The sequence below is a fragment of the Vulpes lagopus genome, chromosome X (assembly GCF_018345385.1).
Source record: "Vulpes lagopus strain Blue_001 chromosome X, ASM1834538v1, whole genome shotgun sequence".
Classification (NCBI taxonomy): Eukaryota; Metazoa; Chordata; class Mammalia; order Carnivora; family Canidae; genus Vulpes; species Vulpes lagopus.
In genome coordinates this window covers 68,080,883-68,088,899 of record NC_054848.1, presented here as the reverse complement: position 1 = coordinate 68,088,899, position 8,017 = coordinate 68,080,883, and positions in this window count along the sequence as shown.

Below are 8,017 nucleotides of genomic sequence, written 5' to 3'. Positions count from 1 at the left end.
TGACCTTAGTTGAATGTGAGGGGCAGTTTCCTGTCCTCCTTTTCCTTGACTGGAGATTGAATGATGGATCATTAACACTTTGGAGATCTAAATTTTTACATCCTCAATCTGCGATGGCACATAAATATAACTTATAGTACGGGAATTGAAAATCTGTTTTATGGTATACCATCTAGATTTTTAAGTGATGTTATTTTTATAATAGGATTATAATATTTATTCAGAATATTTGAAGTACATACTTAATTTTTTCCTGTAATACTGATGTGCATGTTTAACAGCTGACTCCTACCCTAGAAATATATAAATATTAAATAGAGAACTGGTGAATTAAAGTATAACTTTATCCCTTTATGAAGAAGACATTGTCCATCACTCACATAGCATTGGTAATTTCTTTCTTGCTCCCTCATTTCTGAGGTTTTAATTTAGTGCCATATCTATGGTAATGGGAAATGTGTTTTGAGAATTTTAGACTGTGAGAGTTTACTTTTGAAAATCATAGCTGTAGTAAATACTGCTTGAGAGTTTTCATGAACAATTATTTTCTTATTATGTAAAGTACTGAACATAATTATTGAATATTTGTAAAAGAATGGGCAGCCTGGGTGGCTCAGCAGTTTAGTGCTGCCTTCAGCCCAGGGTGTGATTCTGGAGACCTGGGATCCAGTCCCACATCAGGCTCCCTGCATGGAGCCTCCTTCTCCCTCTGCCTGTGTCTCTGCCTCTTTCTCTCTCTCTCTCTCTCTGTGTATGTGTCTGTGTCTCTCATGAATAAAGAAATAAAATCTTAAAAAAAATATTTGTAAAAGAAAATAGCCACAAATCATAATAAAATAAAAAAAAACAGCTTACAAAAATGTAAGTGGAAATAAATGTTTCTGTTACCACAATGAAAATATTAAATAAAAATATACAGTTTCTAAAATAGACATCTCTTGAATATTTAATTAACATATAAAAATCAGACCATAATTTCATTATATATTATAAGTTAAAATTTATTAATCCTATTTCTGAAGATACATATTCATTATCAACAAATTTTGGTGCTGAAAGTATATTTCTAGTTTTGCTGAAATTTAGTAAACACACATATAATCTTTTTTAAAAATTTTATTTATTTATTCATGAGAGACAGAGAAAGACAGAGAAACAGAGACAGAGACATAGGCAGAGGAAGAAGCAGGCTCCATGCAGGGAGCCGGATGTGGAACTCAATCACAGGACTCCAGGATCACGCCCTAGGCAGAAGGCAGGTGCTAAACCGCTGAGTCATCCAGGCATCCCGCGTGTAAGTAATCTTAAGGAAAAATATGGCATGCTGTTTACATTAATATTTTTCTATTATTTTTTCCTAGTATTTGTTGCACTTAACATGTTTTGTTGACTCATTAAATTTCTTTTGTACAATGCTTTTTAAAAAGTCATTTCTTGAGCAGCCTGGGTGGCTCAGCGGTTTAGCACCGCCTTCAGCCCAGGGCCTGATCCTGGAGACCTGGGATTGAATCCCACATCTGGCTCGGCTCGTTGCATGGAACCTGCTTCGCCCTCTGCCTGTGTCTCTGCCTCTCTCTCTCTCTCTCTCTGTCTCTCATGAATAAATAAATAAATAAAATCTTTAAAAAAATAGTCATTTCTTATTTTCACTGCATCCAGATATTTTCTATGCACAAGCAAGTATACACACAAAAATAGACACTCACATACACAGACACATCGTGTGTGTGTGTGTGTGTGTGTGTGTGAATGTGTGTGTGAATGTGTGTATATCTCCTTGTCTTTCTTATGAGAGAATGTCAGTATAATTAAACTAATGGAATTTTGGGGGCTAAGATTATATGCATTACTAATAATTATTGCCATGGCTAAATGGTCCTCCCAAAAATATATGTATTCCAATCAACAGTATAAAAGAACGTTTCTTTTTCACATCTTATCAAAACTGGGCATTTCATTATTTCATTACTTCAATCTTTATTAATCTCAGAGATGATCATAACTCCATGAATTCTATATGTCAGTTTCTTTTTACATGAAAAATTGTTCAGAAATGTATTAACTAAGCATTCTTTAATTTTAATCATGTTTAATTAATCTGATAAACCCCACCAGTAAGTACCATTTGCATAACAATAGATTGATAAGGAGTAGAATTTTATGGTTTCATTTAGTTTATATTTCTTTTGTATCCTATGTGCAAAATATCAGTGATAGCAACTATAAAAATATAATTTATAAAACAAAACAATAACAAAAATGTTAGCATCATTTTTACAAGTATTTAATATTTGTTTCAGATTTGTATTAGTCTATATAATCTGTTTATATAATCTGTTTTATTTGAAAATAATAAGCTAACAAAAGTTGGGGAATGCTGAAAAGTTTGGTGGACTAGTCCTTCCTCAAAAGAATGTGTTAATTAAATGTTTTAATAATATTGTTTTATTTTTAATATCAAAATGTTATTCACATTTTAAGTTTAGTTATAGGAAGGTGGCATATAAAAACCATCATTCCCCCAAACCTCAGTAAATTGTTAGAAAATGTTCAAAAGATCAGTCACATTTTCTAGTGATATCATTTTTTAACTAATTATTTTTCAGTAAAGGTTAATAAAATCTATCTGTCCTCTGAAGGATGGAACTATTTTTATGTATATCTAGTACCAAAAGAAGGACAACAGTCTTTAGAAAAAGATAATTGGGGTTAGAATTTGATTAGGGAGATATGCTTAAAGTGACCAAGTACACTAAATGGGAGAAAATATATAATTAGTTTTTCTCTCCTTAGTATATGTTGAAAACTAGGAATATTTATAAGATTTTCTTAATAACACTATCTTCAGAAAATTAGCATATTATTAGTCAATTGAGAAATGAAAACAGTTCTAATCAGTTCTTAGATCTCAAAAAGTACCAAGTAATTAACCATGTTTTCATTCAATATTTACTCAACAATTTTTGCGTGTTAAACATTCCTCTAGCTAATGGGGATACAACAGTGGTTATGATAGATGTAGCTCTAACCTATAGAAAGATTACAATGTAATGAAGTAAAAGATCAAATTTATGTAAAGAAATTCAGAAACTTTGCCTTAAATTGATGATGGATTTTAAAACTTAGAAAAAATAGATTAGACAACAGTTTATGTATTGTTTATGTACTAAACAATTTAGAGCAACCCTATTATTATGATGTCATTAGTATTGGTATTGGAGCAATTATGTTTGCAGGGCATCCAGACCTGTTAATTAACATTGAAAATTTTGTTAAGTGGAGATAAGACACTATTCCAAAATTTAAAATACAAATTAGACTGTAAAAATGATTAGAATAAATGAAAAATAACAGATATTTTCCTGGAAGCAGATTTTAACATGGTATTCAGAGTGAGAGTCTTTATATAAATTTGGGATAATATATGCATTACAAAGACATTTAAAATGTATAGATTTAAAAAATGTGTCCATTTCACATCTCTGCCTGAGAGGTGAGCCTGGCCACAAGGATATCAGGTATTTAACTCCACCAGGTTTGACCTTTATTATGACTGATTCCTACATATTTTTATTTAACATGTGCACCCTTTGTTCTTGCTTTTCTGGTATATTATGGAGCAATCAAATTTCTTATTAAACTGCATGAGTTATGAAACTCACAAGTTTGATATGCTCCATTTTTAATTTTTTGTACACAATTTCAATTAAATGAAAAATTACTCCTGAGACATTAAAGACAAAAAAAGGATGCCAGGAAACTAATATGTTTCTGTATCTAAAATTCTGTATAATGATTACAAATAAAACATTTTAAGAATGTTTTAAGAATTGTTTAAAAACAATTTAAGAATGTTGATGACTGGGGTAAACATATAAAAAGAGTTAAATATCTATCTTTTATATTGAAAATTATCCATTTGATTCTGGGTGCATGAAACTAACATAAATAATTTGCTCTGGGAACTCCTCCCAGCAGGGTATATGTATAAATATATATGTATAAAATGTATGTAGCCTCAGATTTATATTTAAAAGATGGAGAAAATTGGTCTGATCCTAGGGGAAATTACTCTATTTACTTCAGGATACTGACACTATAATTGGAGATATCAATGTTAAATGAGAAGGAATTAGTCATAGACAAACTGTTTTAAATCTCAAATTTACCTGTCGAATTTGCATGTTTACCAATAATATTTAATTTCATATAGTATTAAAGGAAGATTTAAGAACCACCAATGATAATTACTTTGTTTCTTGTTAAAAGTTTTCAAAGAATTGCAACTCATAAAGTGACAGTACTTATGTCTGGATTCCCAAATAAAATTTATCTTTGCCAAATCCTTACTGAAGAAAAGAAAGCACAATTAAATCCTGTGCTAAAGGGGAGTAATTTTTTTTTTGAGGAAGACTTTAAAATATAGCAATGTTAGAAAAAGCAAGCATTTTTAATTATAGATTTTTCTTTAGAATCTTATTTTTAGATCACCTAGAAATATATATCTTCCTTTCAATACAAACATGAGAAACAATTTAGTAAAGTCTGAAAATGTAATTAGTAAACCTCAGGTTTTTTTTTTTTCGTTTTTATTTATTTTGTTAAAAGATTTTATTTGAGCAAGAGCACAAGTGAGAGAGCAGGGAAGTGGCAGAGGAAGAGGGGGAAGCACTTTTCCCATTGAACAGGAAGCCCTGATGCAGGGCTTGACCCCAGGACTTTGGGCTCATGACCTGAGCTGAAGGCAGATGTTTAACTGACCGAGCCAACCAGGGGCCCCAGTACCTCAATAATTTTTTTAAATGATTTTTATATTGAATTATTATTATGAATATTTTCTTTATGAATTGTGTATATCTTTTTCCAATATTAGGTTGTTTTCCTTATGTTGAGATAATTTTAACATAAGGGAACAGTGTCTAAAAACCAGAATTGAACACTCTTGAAACTTACTTTCAATTTGGTAGAAGTCAAAATAAAAAGAGAAATTGTCACCTATAATCTTCTCAATCCTTGAATAGCTTTAAGTCATCAGATTGTCTTCTTTCAGAAAATAGGAACATGATTCTTAAATTATGTTTTTGCTTCTTTTTAAGTAATGTTGGACCCTGGCTCACGGGTGCCAACGTGTCCCGGCGGACGCCCCAGAGACTCAGACCCCAGACAGGCAGATGCAATTAGCAAGAGGGTTTATTGGACGTTTGCGCAAACAGGCTCTCCACCTCCGAGGAGGAAGAGAGCCCCGATTAGCAATTACAGGCATCTTTTAAAGGCAAAAAGACCGCTTAAAGGCAAAGAAACCGGGGGAGTAGCATAGCATCCAGGTTATTGATTTCTCAACATGAACCTGTTCAGGGACATTTCAGTCAGGGCGTGGGGGGGAATGGTTTTCTTATCTTAGACAACCAGAATATTTTTTTTATTGCTTAAATTCCAGGGAGGCGCAGGGATGGGCTGCATCTGGATTAGGGCTGGTCCTACTCACAAGGGGGGCGGGGGTTCTTCAGTAAAATCCCTTTGAGTTTAATGTGCTATTGTTATTGTTATTACTTTGTGAATAATAAGCTTTTAGATTTTAAAAGAAGATAATAAATCTCAGTGTAGAGCCTTGAAATTGGATTTATGTGGTGCAAACATTTTGAATTCTATAAAATAGCTTGAGATATTGTTTTATTCAACATATTGCACATATTGATCCAACAGGATGCTTGTTTGGAGATTACCTTTGCAGCTTTATTAGAACAGAATAAATACCTTTGTTTTTTAGAGAGAGTGTGTCAGGATTTTGTTTACATGAGCCACATTTATTTCATGTATACAGAATTCTCATGCTGAGGGCAATAAAGATATTCTTTAAAATACATTGGACATGTCAAATCCTCTATATACATACAAATACATTCATATATAATAAAATGATTCATGGATGATATAATTAAATGAAATTTTTAAATACAAGAAAAAAATTAAAGTTAGGAGTAAGTTAAATAATTCAAATTTGGATCTTTATCCTAAGGAGGGTATGTGAATAAATTCCAAGTCAGAAGGCCAAATTTCAACAATAAAAAAAAAATTGAGAAACTAATGATTGTAAAAAGTTTCAATTCTGTATATAAACTTTTCAGCATCCACTAGGAAATTTCATAAATGAAAGGACTTTCATCTTAGAAAAAATATGTGTCCTCTGTGATATTTATAAAAGAAAACATATGGTTATTATTTCTTTTATTAATGTATCATATTAATTTATGAATATTGAACCACCCTTGCAACCCAGGAATAAAGCTCACTTGATTGTGTTGAATCTGTTTTTCATGTATTGTTGAATTTGGTTTACTAGTATTTTATTGGAAATTTCGGCATTTTTGTTCATCAGGGATATTGACCCATAATTCTCTTTTTTTAGTGGAGTCTTTTCCTGATTTTGGTATCAGGACAATGCTGGCCTCAGAGAATGAATTTAGAAGTTTTCCTAACTTCTATTTTTAGAATAGTTTGACTTGAATGTTTGGCAGAATTCACTTATGAAGCCATCGGGCTTCTCTGGTGTTTTCTATGCTTCTTTCAAGCCCAGCTAATATCCCTATGAATTGTTGTTCTAAATTCTTGTTCAGATATATTGCTTTTCTGGGTTTTTTAAGATTTTACTCACTTATTCATGAGAGATACAGAGAGAGAGGCAGAGACATAGGCAGAGAGAAGTAGGCTCCCCGCAAAGAGCCCAATATATGACTCGATCCCAGAACTCCAGGATCACAACCTGAGCCAAAGGCAGACACTCTACCACTGAGCCATCCAGGGGCCCCTGCTTTTCTGTTTTGAGTAAATATCTGGCTGTGGTTTCTTCTTGATCTTTCTTTTGAAGAGAATCTCTCTGTCTTGTCATTTTGTCTAGGTTTCTGTCATTTGCATCTAATGAAAACTGCTATGTTTCCTGCTCCTGAGAGTAATACTATATTAAGAATGAAGAAACCCCCCCTGTAAGTAGGATCAGCCCTAATCCAGAGGCAGCCCATCCAGGTGCCTTCCTGAAGTTTTAGCAACAAAAAGCATTCTGTTTGTGATAAGAAAACCATTTCCCCCCCACACCCTGATTGGAATGTCCCTGAATAGGTTCATGTTGACCTTCTGAGAAATCAACCTGGATGCTATGCGACTCCCGCGGTTCTTTTGTCTTTAAGCGTTTTTTTTTTCCTTTTGCCTTTAAAAGATGCCTGTAATTGCTAATCCGGGCTCTCTTCCTCCTCGGAGGCGGAGAGCCCGTTTGCGCAAACGTCCAATAAAGCCTCTTGCTAATTGCATCTGCCTGTCTGGGGTCTGAGTCTCTGGGGCGTCCACCGGGACACGTTGGCACCCGTGAGCCAGGGTCCAACATTTGGGGGCTCGTCCGGGATCCGAGACGCCCCAGGCTCAATCCTAAAACCGGTAGGAGGTAAGACCGAGCTCGCTAAATGTCATATCTGTCTCGTCCGTTTGTCTGACTGGCCGGGTCTGTATTGTGCCGGGTCTGTATTGTGCCTGCAGGACGCTGTACTCTGTATTCTGTATTTGGACCAGCGGGGGAGGCAGACGTGCCCGAGACCCCTGGTCCCCCTCCGGAGTCGGACTCCGGAGTGGTCTGGAAGAGGAACGGAGCCCCGGCACTCCCTCCTCTTCGGGGAGGGTCGTTGTTCGCGACCGCTCCCATCTGAATCTGCTGCGCCAGTCCTGTCATCTGTGTACGTCTGTCTGTTCTGTGTCTTTCTTCCTGTCCTCCTCCTCCCCGCTCACCTCTTTTCTACACCCGCGGGGCAAACCGTAACCACCCCTTTAAGCCTCACTCTAGATCACTGGAAAGAAGTCGCCGGCCGGGCACACAACCTTTCGGTCAAAGTCAGAAGACGAAAATGGGTCACCTGCTCCTCAGAGTGGCCGACTCTCAACGTCGGGTGGCCCAGGAATGGAACTTTTAATATTGATATTATCTTGCAGGTGAAGGCCCCGGTCTTTCAGCCAGGACCCCATGGACACCCTGATC